Source organism: Littorina saxatilis, linkage group LG9 (genome assembly GCF_037325665.1).
Source record: "Littorina saxatilis isolate snail1 linkage group LG9, US_GU_Lsax_2.0, whole genome shotgun sequence".
Lineage (NCBI taxonomy): Eukaryota > Metazoa > Mollusca > Gastropoda > Littorinimorpha > Littorinidae > Littorina > Littorina saxatilis.
The window spans coordinates 50,626,547-50,641,701 of NC_090253.1; the positions used below are offsets into that span (position 1 = coordinate 50,626,547).

At 44.2% G+C, this 15,155-nt stretch overlaps 1 protein-coding gene across 1 annotated transcript in view; it reads left to right on the top strand.

Annotated features, from left to right (window-relative positions):
- LOC138976375 (sodium-dependent serotonin transporter-like) overlaps positions 1–15,155 on the top strand; it is a 45,988-nt gene that overhangs the window by 15,463 nt on the left and 15,370 nt on the right. The gene's annotated exons all lie outside the window — the stretch shown is intronic.

Here is a 15,155-nt window from a genome sequence, read left to right on the forward strand (position 1 = left end):
GTGTGTGTGTGTGTGCCCGTCCCTCCGTCCATGTATCTGTGTGTCTGTCCGTCTGTGGCCTTGTATGCCAGACTAAAGGGGACCTAAACGCGAAGCGTGCACCTTCGTGTTTTCTGCTTTTTTGGGGCTCCTTTCCATTAGTCTTAGGGTGCAGAGAACTATGGAGGGGGGGGGGGTGTTAAAGGCGACGACTAAATACATTGATGCAAACAAATCCCCTACACTTGTGCAACAAGAACAACCGATGTCAGCTTCCTTTACAAAGAAAGCAGCCAAGTAAACTAGCAAGCACACAAGAAAACAAGCAACGAGCCAACATGTCACCTCTAAACAAAGATGCCACTACAGAGACGGTCACTCGTTTGACACTTGGAAAGCTTTCATTCATGACAAAGATAAGAATCAACTAGAACGAAAGCGCCATACATGTGTAACGAAACACAAGTACACTGGAACCCAACTTGTAAGACACCCCCCCCCCCTCCCCAATTTAAGACTTCCTCCCTTTTAAGACCATGTTTTCACAGTCGTTGTGTCCATAGCCTCTATAAATGTAGCCTCATTTCAAGACTCCCTCCTTTTTAAGACCATGTTTTCACAGTCGTTGTGTCCATAGCCTCTATAAATGTAGCCTCATTTCAAGACTCCCTCCTTTTTAAGACCATGTTTTCACAGCCGTTGTGTCCATAGCCTCTATAAATGTAGCCTCATTTCAAGACTCCCTCCTTTTTAAGACCATGTTTTCACAGTCGTTGTGTCCATAGCCTCTATAAATGTAGCCTTATTTCAAGACTCCCTCCTTTTTAAGACCATGTTTTCACAGTCGTTGTGTCCATAGCCTCTATAAATGTAGCCTCATTTCAAGACTCCCTCCTTTTTAAGACCATGTTTTCACAGCCGTTGTGTCCATAGCCTCTATAAATGTAGCCTCATTTCAAGACTCCCTCCTTTTTAAGACCATGTTTTCACAGCCGTTGTGTCCATAGCCTCTATAAATGTAGCCCCATTTCAAGACTCCCTCCTTTTTAAGACCATGTTTTCACAGCCGTTGTGTCCATAGCCTCTATAAATGTAGCCTCATTTCAAGACTCCCTCCTTTTTAAGACCATGTTTTCACAGCCGTTGTGTCCATAGCCTCTATAAATGTAGCCTCATTTCAAGACTCCCTCCTTTTTAAGACCATGTTTTCACAGTCGTTGTGTCCATAGCCTCTATAAATGTAGCCTCATTTCAAGACTCCCTCCTTTTTAAGACCATGTTTTTACAGTCGTTGTGTCCATAGCCTCTATAAATGTAGCCTCATTTCAAGACTACCTCCTTTTTAAGACCATGTTTTCACAGCCGTTGTGTCCATAGCCTCTATAAATGTAGCCTCATTTCAAGACTCCCTCCTTTTTAAGACCATGTTTTCACAGCCGTTGTGTCCATAGCCTCTATAAATGTAGCCTCATTTCAAGACTCCCTCCTTTTTAAGACCATGTTTTCACAGCCGTTGTGTCCATAGCCTCTATAAATGTAGCCTCATTTCAAGACTCCCTCCTTTTTAAGACCATGTTTTCACAGCCGTTGTGTCCATAGCCTCTATAAATGTAGCCCCATTTCAAGACTCCCTCCTTTTTAAGACCATGTTTTCACAGCCGTTGTGTCCATAGCCTCTATAAATGTAGCCTCATTTCAAGACTCCCTCCTTTTTAAGACCATGTTTTCACAGCCGTTGTGTCCATAGCCTCTATAAATGTAGCCTCATTTCAAGACTCCCTCCTTTTTAAGACCATGTTTTCACAGCCGTTGTGTCCATAGCCTCTATAAATGTAGCCTCATTTCAAGACTCCCTCCTTTTTAAGACCATGTTTTCACAGCCGTTGTGTCCATAGCCTCTATAAATGTAGCCTCATTTCAAGACTCCCTCCTTTTTAAGACCATGTTTTCACAGCCGTTGTGTCCATAGCCTCTATAAATGTAGCTTCATTTCAAGACTCCTTCCTTTTTAAGACCATGTTTTCACAGCCGTTGTGTCCATAGCCTCTATAAATGTAGCCTCATTTCAAGACTCCCTTCTTTTTAAGACCATGTTTTCACAGCCGTTGTGTCCATAGCCTCTATAAATGTAGCCTCATTTCAAGACTCCCTCCTTTTTAAGACCATGTTTTCACAGCCGTTGTGTCCATAGCCTCTATAAATGTAGCCTCATTTCAAGACTCCCTCCTTTTTAAGACCATGTTTTCACAGCCGTTGTGTCCATAGCCTCTATAAATGTAGCCTCATTTCAAGACTCCCTCCTTTTTAAGACCATGTTTTCACAGTCGTTGTGTCCATAGCCTCTATAAATGTAGCCTCATTTCAAGACTACCTCCTTTTTAAGACCATGTTTTCACAGCCGTTGTGTCCATAGCCTCTATAAATGTAGCCTCATTTCAAGACTACCTCCTTTTTAAGACCATGTTTTCACAGCCGTTGTGTCCATAGCCTCTATAAATGTAGCCTCATTTCAAGACTCCCTCCTTTTTAAGACCATGTTTTCACAGTCGTTGTGTCCATAGCCTCTATAAATGTAGCCTCATTTCAAGACTCCCTCCTTTTTAAAACCTGACTTTCTCAGATTGTTAAAGGTCTTAAAAGAAGAATCAAACAAGTCGCGTAAGGCGAAAATACAATATTTAGTCAAGTAGCTGTCGAACTCACAGAATGAAACTGAACGCAATGCCATTTTTCAGCAAGACCGTATACTCGTAGCATCGTCAGTCCACCGCTCATGGCAAAGGCAGTGAAATTGACAAGAAGAGCGGGGTAGTAGTTGCGCTAAGAAGGATAGCACGCTTTTCTGTACCTCTCTTTGTTTTAACTTTCTGAGCGTGTTTTTAATCCAAACATATCATATCTATATGTTTTTGGAATCGGGAACCGACAAGGAATAAGATGAAAGTGTCTTTAAATTCATTTCGACAATTTAATTTTGATAATAATTTTTATATATTTAATTTTCAGAGCTTGTTTTTAATCCGAATATAACATATTTATATGTTTTTGGAATCAGAAAATGATGGAGAATAAGATACACGTTTTATAAATTTTTAATTTTTTTTTACAATTTTCAGATTTGTAATGACCAAAGACATTAATTAATTTTTAAGCCACCAAACTGAAATGCAATACCGAAGTCCGGGCTTCGTCGAAGATTACTTGACCAAAATGTCAACCAATTTGGTTGAAAAATGAGGGCGTGACAGTGCCGCCTCAACTTTCACCAAAAGCCGGATATGACGTCATCAAAGACATTTATCAAACAAATGAAAAAAACGTTCGGGGATTTCATACCCAGGAACTCTCATGTCAAATTTCATAAAGATCGGTCTAGTAGTTTAGTCTGAATCGCTCTACACACACACACACACACACACACACACACACACAGACACACACACACACACACACACACACACACACACACACACACACACGCACATACACCACGACCCTCGTTTCGATTCCCCCTCGATGTTAAAATATTTAGTCAAAACTTGACTAAATATAAAAACAAGAAAGGTAGGTTGTTGGAACGTTTGATATTAACAAAACAATACATTCACAGATATTTCGACCCAACGGTCTTTTAAGTGAACAGACAACAAAATATTCAGACAAAACTTATCTTGATAGAATCAGTTGTTCACGACCTGATTAATCTTCCCATGTTAGCGCAAGCGCATTGACCGCAATGAGAAGGATTGTTCAGGCAGAGTTTTCAGTTCGTGACACCGGCCCACAACGATCATACCCAGTGACCCCAGACGAGCTTTACTTCTAAATAAGTTACCTTTCCATTGCGACCGCCTGTCAATAACGACCACTTTTGGTCGGTCCCTTGGTTGGTTGCCATTGACAGGTTTGACTGTATACGAACAAAACCTTAGATATTCAAAACGTCCAGAGACAGACACATCTTGTTTCCACTGATTCTGTAGAATCCATCGGCGCAACGGATCAACCTGAACAAGAAACAGAAAAGATACGGTTGTAATATTCTGTAAATATTCATAACGCAAAATGTTACACAATTTCTTGGCCCCTGGGATTCAGCAATTCCTTACAGCCTAGTTATGTAATCTAAATGCGATGACAAGGAATTTTTGTTTTTGTTGCTAGGGAAGTCAAGATATTATTTTTTAGGAAAAAAAGTGTCCTCTTAGATGTGTGTTAGAGACTTGTTTTGCTTTGTATATTGTTTATTTATGATTGCTCGGCACATGTCTAAGAAATGTCCTTTCCCAGTCATTGTTCACTAAGTTTCCGGTAGGGACAGTATTAGCAGACGAAGAAGTGTAGCATGTCTTCATCTGTAAGTTATCTTTTAGGACAAGGGCCTAGGTTGGTTCGTAATCACTTTGAGAAAATAGTGTTCCCAGGGTCTGTTAGGAACAGATCACTAAGTCAACCTAAAGCTGCGGCAATGTAAATTACATTATAGCAATCCTTCTTGGTTTGGTTTTCGTCCAATTGAGAAATCGCAAAATCGCCTCATGAAATCAAGAGCAGAAGGCAAGCAAAGTTGTGTTTTTGTGTGTGCGTGCGTGCGTGCGTACGTGCGTGTGTGTGTGTGTGTGTGTGTGTGTGTGTGTCTGTGTGTGTGTCTGTCTGTCTTTGTGTGTGTGTATGTGTCTGTGTGTGTGTGACTGTCTTTGCACGTCTTTGTAGATATGCACGTTTGAGTGCTTGCAAAAATGTATCGTTGCTGTTGTTGTTTTTTGGTATCTTTACCCGAATGACGTCCGTGGCTTCGTCAATCTCACCCAATGTATTTGCAGAACGTACTTTCTGAACAGCCAGGTGAAAATGAAATAGTATCATGCTAAGTAGTTGATGACAACCATCACCATATGTGTATTACAGTGGTGTTTCTCAACCCAAGATTCACTGTTAATTGCGCACAACAGAGTGACCGACACGGGATTCATCAACACATTCCAGCAACACTCTGGCACCGCGTAAAGGGTGTGTCTGCCTGTTATATTTTTCTCGAAAGATGAGACATTAGCGATATTCTTAATGTCGAGTCTGGAAAGAAGGGCAAGGTAAGTGTGTGTATGTGTGTGTGTGTGTATGTGTGTGTGTGTGTGTGTGTGTGTGTGTGTGTGTGTGTGTGTGTGTGTGTGAGTGTGTGTGTGTGTGTGTGTTTGTCTGTCTGTCTGTGCGTGTGTGTGTGTGTGTGAGTGTGTGTGTGTGTGTGTGTGTGTGTGTGTGAGTGTGTGTGTGTGTGTGTGTGTACACATGCGTGAGCGTGCGTGCATACGTGCGAGCGGTCGCGTGCCTGCGTAAATGGGCGCATGCATGCTAATTTATCAATTTAGGAGAGAGAGAGAGAGAGAGAGAGAGAGAGAGAGAGAGAGAGAGAGAGAGAGAGAGAGAGAGAGAGAGAGGGACAGAGAGAGAGAGAGGGACAGAGAGGGAGAGAGAGAGAGGGAGAGAGAGGGACAGAGACAGAGAGAGAGACAGAGAGAGACAGAAACAGAGACAGAGAGAGGGGGGGTATACAGAGATAGAGAGACAAAGAGAGAGAAACATGGAAAGCAAGGCAATAAGTTACCATCGTCTATGTTTCAAAGACTTACGTAATAGCCCTCAGCGATGGATGTATTATTCCACGAGACGACCGGTTCACATTAATATTCTCCCTGCACGAATGCACATTTCCCCGGAAGAGATAAGACAATGGGAATTATGACATAGGCGCTAAACAGACTCAAGTGGGTTTACATCAATTCCATACGACTGAAACCCCCTTTCTGTATTCATACATAAGATTATTTCTTCCGAGCAATATAAGCAAACCATACTATTGACAAAAAGAAAGCTAGAGTTTCATATCATAGAAAACAATAACTCATGTCAACAAAATGCATGCTACAAGCAGGATTTGTTCTATTGCTGTTAGTTCCTCTCCTATCACAAGCACTCCCTCCCAGATCCGCTACCCCAGGCCATCCCAACAAATGGACACCACACACAAAATCAAAACCTCCGTGGCCGAGCGGCAACGTCAAAGGTTATGCGGCAGCAGTAGCAGACGGCCACATCATACCCGACACAACAATATTATAACTATGTTTGTCCAAAGGAATAAATACACTCATCCCTTGTCCTACAACGACAAAACTATGACGCCAAACGTTATGTGTTATCTGCATAATTTTAGCAACATCAGTATCAGACGACCGCAAATCAAGAGGGAGGGAGAGAAAGAGAGAGAGGGCGAGAGAGAGAGAGAGAGAGAGAGAGAGAGAGAGAGAGAGAGAGAGAGAGAGAGAGAGAGAGAGAGAGAGAGAGAGAGAGAGAGAGAGAGAGAGAGAGAGAGAGAGAGAGAGAGAGAGAGAGAAACAGCAGAGCTCATTGTCTCCCCTGAAAAACTTCATCCGATCCCTTCTTCCCACCATGATCGTGATACAACTGCGCAAAACTTGAGGAATGTCACAGTAAACGTCATTAGTTGCTGCAGTGACCACCTCTGCAGTACATAGGCTAATTATATCGCAAGGGAAGTCCAGATAAGGCAAACATTTGTTTAACACTTTCTACCCCACCACTATTGACCAAGTGTTTGTTAGCCGAGACCACCTGTGCTGCAGCAGGTCACTCAGAATTGTAGTAACTGTGTAGTAACTGTGTATCAACACGCTGGAATGCAGGCGTTATATCGACGTTACAGGAAGCTAACAGTCTGAGCGGTTATATCCGAACCTGGTCAGATAGAGCCATATGAGTGGGTACGGATATATCCGTACCTGGGAGACAATGAGTTAATACAATCCCATGAGGGTACATGGATACTAAGACAAAGACAGGAGCAGCAGTACTATAGCAGGCCACTACAGCATGTAGAACAATACAAGAGCAAGAAGCAGAACTCGTTCCATCCTCTCAACAACCTCACCCCGTCCCTTCTTCACGCCAATACCGTACTGCAACCCCGTCCAACGTTATGCAATATGTACATTTCAGAAGACTAGAAAATGCAACACTAAAACAACGAGAACTCTCCCCCCCTCCCACCCCCCCCCCCCCCCCCCTCCTTAAGAAAAAGAAAATAAAGAGAGAAAAAGTTCCCTTCTTGCCATGACCGTACGACAGTGATGCCAAACGTTACGCCAAACCCTGGTTCTTGCCTCTCTAGCAGCCGGAGCTCAGCCCTCTTATGAATAGAAAACAGTAGGGGAAAGTGACCCCAATTTCCGCAGATCCCCCTCTTCTTGCTCGCTCAGGCCGTCCGTCGCGCACTAGTCTTTGAATAATCATTGCTCCATTAGACAGTCGCCATGCTACAGCGAGAGACCGGCCGAGTGGAGGTCTGGCCAGCCGCCATCTTGGTGATGGGATCATGGGAAAGGTTTGTCCTTTATGAGGCGTGTTTCTCGTGCTATCTCTCGTTCCCATCGTCCCTTTCTCTGTGGCAGCTATCTATAGAGTTGTCTGGACTGGACAAGGGAGAAGCGGAACACGAAGAAGGCATGGACATGACGATGGACAGTGATGAGAGGGATATACTGACCGTTGTTTGACCCTGGCTGACGAATTATCTAACAATAAATAGCAACACTTTCTTACACAACGTTTTTTGGCACAAATAATTATATATGCATTCTGGGAATGACTGTTCAATGTGTGTTTGTCTGGGTTGTGAAAGAGTGAATGCCCTTGCTTTTTGTGAAGCAATGTTTTTGCACGTGCCCCATGTACACGTGGTGTTTCAGACATACCCCTAGCTACTGACTGGCCTATATTATCACGTGAGACAGACATACTAAAAGCAAACGTATTCACTCTGTCACTACCCATTCAACTCCAGCAGAGATATTTCTGAACATCGTGCATTATGTGTGCGCGAGCTGTACCCACAGCCATGGACGGACGGACAATCAGACAGACGGATAAACACGTCGACGGACAGCTTGACGGGCGGTCACTCGAACAGAGAGCAACTAGCAATTTGGACAGTTAGCTTTAACTGGTTGACAAGAGGATTAGTGAGCAGGAACTCAGCAGGCAAAAAGAGAAAAAACACAGATTCAAAGCAATTATCACACGAAAAGGAGGAAACGACGATCAATTTGCTGGAGGCATGGCAGTTAAGGGGGGGGGGGGGGGTGGGGGGGGGTGGGGGTGGGGGGGGGGTGTCGGGAAAGAGAGAGAGTGAGAGAGAGAGAGAGGGGGAGAGAGAGAGAGAGAGAGATGGGGAGAGAGAGAGAGACAGATGGGGAGAGAGAGGGAGAGAGAGAGAGGGGGGGAGAGAGGGAGAGAGAGAGAGAGAGAGAGAGAGAGAGAGAGAGAGACAGAGAGAGAGAGAGACAGAGAGAGAGAGAGATGCCTTATCCAATGTGAACGCCTGACCAAATCTGAGATGGCGAGCCGACTGTGTTAAACATGGACTGTGCATTTGATTGGAAAAAAAAGTGTATTCAAATGCGATATCGCCACACAGGAACAAATGTATCGTTAGGATCCGTACTTAAGCAAAGCTATATGAGAGCGGATTATATACGTTCCAGTTTGATGAGTGTCAATGAATGCAACTACTAATTACACCGTACCTCAAGCGACACGTACGGCCAATATATTCCACATACCATCTGTAAATCACTCAGTTGCCAAAGGTTGCCATTCATCTGTTAGCGCGTGACATCAGTCTGCTTTTCAGTGGCCGAGAGTTCGCCGTTATCAAAATACGACATCTGACTTGTTGTCATGAATGCGTTAACCCCTGGCGAACATGCCGGTCGTTCCATATTCATCAAGTCAGTTGTGATGAAGGGAGGAACGAACTGGCGCTTTCGTCATTTCCGTCGGCGCATGCGCCTTCAACTCTTCCGTTGATTGTGTAGATTTCGGTGAAAGATAACTCAGCAGGTCTTGATGGTCCGATGTGTTGACCTCAATGCGCAAAGAAAGTAGGTCAGGCTGGAGTAGCATTTTAAGAGGTTGCACTAAATTGCATGTAAGCCGTTTTAGCCAAGTTGAATTAGCCATTATGGTGGTGGGTTTTTTATTCACCAGGATTTCACGCAATATTGAAGTAAAAACTAGGTTAGTTCCTCCTGAGTAGGGCGATAGATGAGGAGGTTCTTTTGATATTTACTTGTTTTCTGTCTTTTAGTGAGGGTGTGTGAGTGTGTGTGTGTGTGTGTGTGTGTGTGTGTGTGTGTGTGTGTGTGTGTGTGTGTGTGAGTGGTCTTTTTTTGTGTGTGTGTGTGTGTGTGTGTGTGTGTGTGTGTGTGTGTGTGTGTGTGTGTATGGCGATAGCTAGATGAGGAGGTTGTTTTGATATTTACTTGTTTTGTCTTTGTGTGAGTGTGTGCGTGCGTGTGTGTGTGTGTGTGTGTGATCGTGGGCATTGTCAATGTGTCCCTGTGACCTTATTATTCTTATACAAGTATGAACGCACTGCTAAAGTGTCTCGGTCAGCATTCATTCTCTTAATTTACACACACCCTCGGGCCTCCCCTCCCCCTCCCCCAAAACAACCACCACCACCGACACACCCATCATCGAACGCTCAAGAAGAAGAAGGAAAAGAACAAGAAGAACAAGAAGAAGCAAAGGAAGAAGAACAAGGATAATCTCCACAACTCTTCACCAATTTCCATAACTCTTTGTTTCTGGTTCTCCTTTATTTGTTCTCTCTCTCCATCCACTTTCTCTACGGAGGGGGTTAGCGACGCTAACACACCGAGCTTTGCGTTACATAACCTGCACTTTGCCATTCCGACAGACGGGACTTTGGCCATATTTCACTCGCATAGTTACGAATCCTGCCCCGATGACGTAGAACGCGAGAGATGAGAGGGGAGATAAATCTACTAGACATTCAGGAGGATCCACTCCTACATTAGCAGGATAGGGTTGTAATAGGAAAAACCACCCGCGGAGCTAGAGAGAGAGGAGGACGTAAATCGCCCGATCTTGGCGGAGCGGTATCAGGGACTATTTGTATGCATTGATAAAGGCGGAGAGGTCCTGTCAGCAAGGAGTTACCGGGTGGAACCGTTTTGAATGAATATGATCTTTTTTGGTTATGATGAATATGTTTCCATGCACTATTTTTCTTATTTGTGATTTTATATTGCTGTGCCGTCTGCCTGATACGTTTTTGTTTTAGGTTGTATCTATTCTCGAAAAATAGTTTTATTCTATGTTAGCTTTCTGTCTTGTCTGCCTGAATTTATGGGTTCGTTTTGCTCAATTGTGTCTGCAGTGCGCGCGCGCGGGTGTGTGTGTGTGTGTGTGTGTGTGTGTGTGTGTGTGTGTGTGTGTGTGTGTGTGTGTGTGTGTGTGTGTGAACAAGAACAAGAACAAGAACAAATGTTTATTGTCCTCAAACCAAAAAGGTTATTGACACATTGCTATGAATTCTAAAGCATTCTGCGACAAACCTTCCGAGACATATTTGAACATCTTTGTCCATAAATATTTCACTTGGTTTATAATTGATATAATCTACATCAATATTAGTCACGTCTTTTTTAAACTTTTCTCTACTTTCATGGAATTTTACGCATTCATCCAGAAGATGATATTCATCTTCAACAATGTTACATACCATACATAAACGATTTTCTCTTTGGATGTTATGATGTCTTCCAGTTTCTATTTTTAGATTGTGACTACTGGTTCTTAATCGACTTAAAGCTGTCCTGTGATTTCGATTTTCTATCATTGTCAGATATGACTGAATTTCATATGTATCACATATATTTGAATAGAATCTTAATCTTGCACTTCCTTTTGATTTAGTTTTATTCCAACAACGTATGTATTCACTTTGTAATTTCATTTGTATGGCAAATTGTAACTTTCTCGTATCAAAAGTAGTGTGTGTGTGTGTGTGTGTGTGTGTGTGTGTGTGTGTTTGTTTGTGTGTCTCTATGTGTGTTTGTGTGTGTGTGTGTGTGTGTGAGAGTGCGCAAACACAGTTGTATAGTCCCCTGTATCATCTTGACCCCTGTCGTGTATACCTACAAACCAATGGACGCCCGGGGTGGTTTCCCTAGCAGGCATGGTTTTACGATTAGCGTACAGTGAAATTTTATACACGTTCTATCCGTTTTATGATTCGAGTATAGCCAAAGCAGCATTCCTTTGGGTGGACTCTCTGCCTCATGTCCCCATCAAAGTACTTTTACACTGACAGAATGCAATACAAAGAGAGTCGATATAGCAAACAAATGCGTTTTCCTGTAAACGTCCGTGAATATCAACCTGCTCAGAACACGTTCGTACTCAGGTAGAAACATATAACATCCAACATGAGAAGTCTGAACGAGGAAAACGAAGTAGACAATCATGGGTGTGATCGTAGACATGGGCACACATACAGAAAGGGAAAGGTCGCGCATACACACACACACACACACACACACACACACACACACTCACACACACATACACAAATGCACGCACGCACGCAATCACGCACGCAAGCACGTACACACACGCACGTACGCACGCACGCACGCACACACGCACGCACACACGCACGCAAGCACGCACGCACGCACACACGCACGCACACACACACACACACACACACACATACACACACACACTCACGCACGCTCGCACGCCAGCACGCACGCACACACACGTACGCAAACCCACACGCACGCACACGCACGCACACACGCACACACACACACACACACACACACACACACACGCACGCACAACACACACACACACACACACACACACACACACACACACACACACACACACACACACAGAGTGAGACACACAGTAATACAAAAGGACAGCATATTTGAGCTAATTAACACCTGCGGCAAACATCGGATGATGTATCACAGGCTGGACATTCTGGTATATAACACAAATACCAACCAGCCAGCAAAATTGACAGAATCATAGATCCTTGTGGATTTACCTTGTTCGAGTGCCCCCGGGTAATAAATCAAGTTTGTGTGACATTCACGCGCCTTTAACATTGATCTATACCCAATTTCTGGTGCGTATGGTCTGGAGGAAGAATCATATGCCAAAATGACTTAGGAAAAAGATTAACAAACACGTGTGTGTTCCTTTGTATGCATATCTACTGGCCTAAACTTCTGTGGTGTTCTTTGTTTGTTTTGTTTTTGTTTATGTGTCATTTAATCATCTCACTTAATGTGCGGACATAATATCCCACTGCTAATATTTGGCAAAAGTCACATTCGCAAAGGGTCGTTTTCAAAACCACTTGTCTGTACGAAAATCTCATTGGCGTTATATCTTGCCGCAGGCACTAACATAAAACCTAATTACTCTAATTAATAAAAAAACACTTTCATCCCACACCACATCAAACACATCCGCTCGCATCAGTCATCCCATCGCTCTATGACGTATCACGAGTGCACGGTCCTCTAGGTTTTAATTACACGTTCTGACTAATCCCTTGTTCAGGTATGTGACTCTTTACAACAACAGCATAGACCCAGTAGCTCTGAATCGTTAATGGTTATTTAGCGTCGTGTATCTCTTTAGCAGTCCTCCACCAAATGCATGCATTATCTATAAATGCCTATTTATTTTCTATTCTGGTATTGGTCTTGCAATCTGTATCTTGGCGAACATTGTGGTGTACGTGTGACGACAATGCCATCATCTACTCCCAGAAACTCCTGAATTTGGTGTCAATAGCTTCAGGTAATGGCATACCCCTGTTACAAATAGTAGGTGTCGTATTTCTGTGATTATCATACGTATCGGGGATAGGTATTGTGATTTTTGTTGTGACGACATCTGTTTCCTGTCACCATCATAGCTAACACACAGACACTTCTGAATTTGTCTCGGTTGCATTAGTTGGTGCCGTACCACTTTAACAATGAGTTAGTGTCGTATCTCTGTAACATGTATATGTATTCCATGTTCAGGCATAGTTCTTGCGATCTGTGTGATGACGATATGCGTTGCGTGTTACTACGCCACCATCGTCATTGACACCCAAACGATGTATCGGATGTATCAGTAGTTGGTGTCGCACCTCTTTAACATTTAGTTAGTGTTCTATTTCTTTAACACACATACTCATATTTTTCAGGCATAGATCTTGCGATGTGTGTGATGACAACATTCGTGGCGTGGCACAACAATACTATCAAAAGCCTTGGCCGTGTATTTCATGTTCTCGTCCTTCTCTGTATGTCTTAACACTCATAAGTATCCAAGTTTCAGGCATAGGTCGTGCGGTGTGTGAAATGACAGCATTCGTGGCGTGGCACTACAATAATATCATAGCCTTGGCCGTGTATTTCATTGTCTCGTCCTTCTCTGTATGTCTTTAACACTCATATGTATCCCATGTTTCAGGCATAGGTCGTGCGATGTGTGTCCATGTTTCAGGCATAGGTCGTGCGATGTGTGTGATGACAACATTCCTGGCGTGGTACTACAATAATATCATAGCCTTGGCCGTGTATTTCATTGTCTCGTCCTTCTCTGTATGTCTTTAACACTCATATGTATCCCATGGTTTGCTTATATTGCTCGGATGAAATAATCGTATTGATGAATAAGGAAAGGGGGTTCCAGGCGCATGGAATTGATGTAATTCCACTTGAGTCTGTTTAGTGCCTATGTCATAATTCCCATTGTCTTATCTCTTCCGGAGATCTCCCTTCTCCCCCATCCCCACCCCCCTATGCAAAGGGGCTGTCAGCCTATATACTCGGAGGCAAAAGAAACGTAAATAAAGGATGCGTTAATTAAACCTGTATGGACTTGAAATTAAAAGAAAATAATGATACTAGCATGTTCTGCACGTGTTGTTTTAGCGGTCTTATCTTGTCAGAACCGTGTTTGCCGTTATCTGGGTCACACGTGAGGTCTTGTTGACGGGGATCCCAAACCGTCATGGGGACCACTTTCAGCACATGCACAATGTGGAAAAGCAGCTTTTCGTGTTCAGAGTGTTCAGGCAAGCTGTACCATACTCACAAAACTGTTACAACATTCATTTCTGCGACACAGGCGCGATGCCGAGACTATCACCAGATCAGCGCCAACAGGCGATCGGGAGACTTGATGCCAGACAATCAGTTCAGCAAGTTGCTAGGGCATTTGGAGTAAATGTCACCACGGTTTATCGTCTGCAGCAACGTTTTCATGCCAATAACAGTCCCGGAGACTTACCAGGACGTGGCAGACCCCGTGTAACAACAGCCCGACAAGATCGCCATCTTGTCCATCAACACCAGCTAGATGCATTCGAAACTGCCGCCAACACAGCCCGTAACACATTTGGGGTGCATGGGCAACCCGTCAGTGCCAGAACTCTACGCCGACGCCTTGGTGGGCAGAACCTGGTAAATCGGCGTCCTGCTCGACGTCCCGTCTTGACAGCTCAGCATCGCCTGGATCGTCTAGCCTGGGCCCAGTAGCATGCCCACTGGCGCCATCGGGACTGGCGGAGGGTTCTTTTCTCGGTCGAGAAGCGCTTTTGCCTGGAACCTGGCGATGGGCGTGTCCGGATCTGGCGAAGACCTGGACAGCGGTTTGCTAACAATAACATCCTGCAGCATGATCGATGGGGAGGTGCCAGCGTCATGATATGGGGCGCCATTGGTGTCAATTAGCGAGTGGGACCTGTCGTCTTTCAGAACGTCGGCCAAGGTCGTGGGAATGGTGTCAATGCAGACCGCTACATCAATCAAGTCCTGCGTCCCTATGTGGTTCCATTTGTCCAGAGGTACCAGAACTGCCTGTTCCAGCAAGACAATGCCCGTCCCCATACTGCACGTGCTACCCAGGACAGGTTGCGTCACAACAGCGTGAACATTCTGCCTCATCCTGCTCGATCTCCGGATCTCAACCCAATCGAACACTTTTGGGACATCATGCAAAGAAGGATTAATGCCCTTGCCCGGAGACCCCGCACAGCAGCAGAACTGCGTGCCGCCGTGACCCAGGTGTGGGCGCAGGTCCCTCAGCAGCAAATTAATCACCTCGTCCTCTCCATGTACCGGAGGTGCGCCACAGTCATCAACGCCCAGGGAGGAGCAACACGCTATTGACTTTCAACAGTCTTCAAACAGTGTTCAGTGGAACATGGCACGTCATGCTCTCATCCCAATACACTTTTCCGTATGGTTTTTGTATCGGTCAATTCG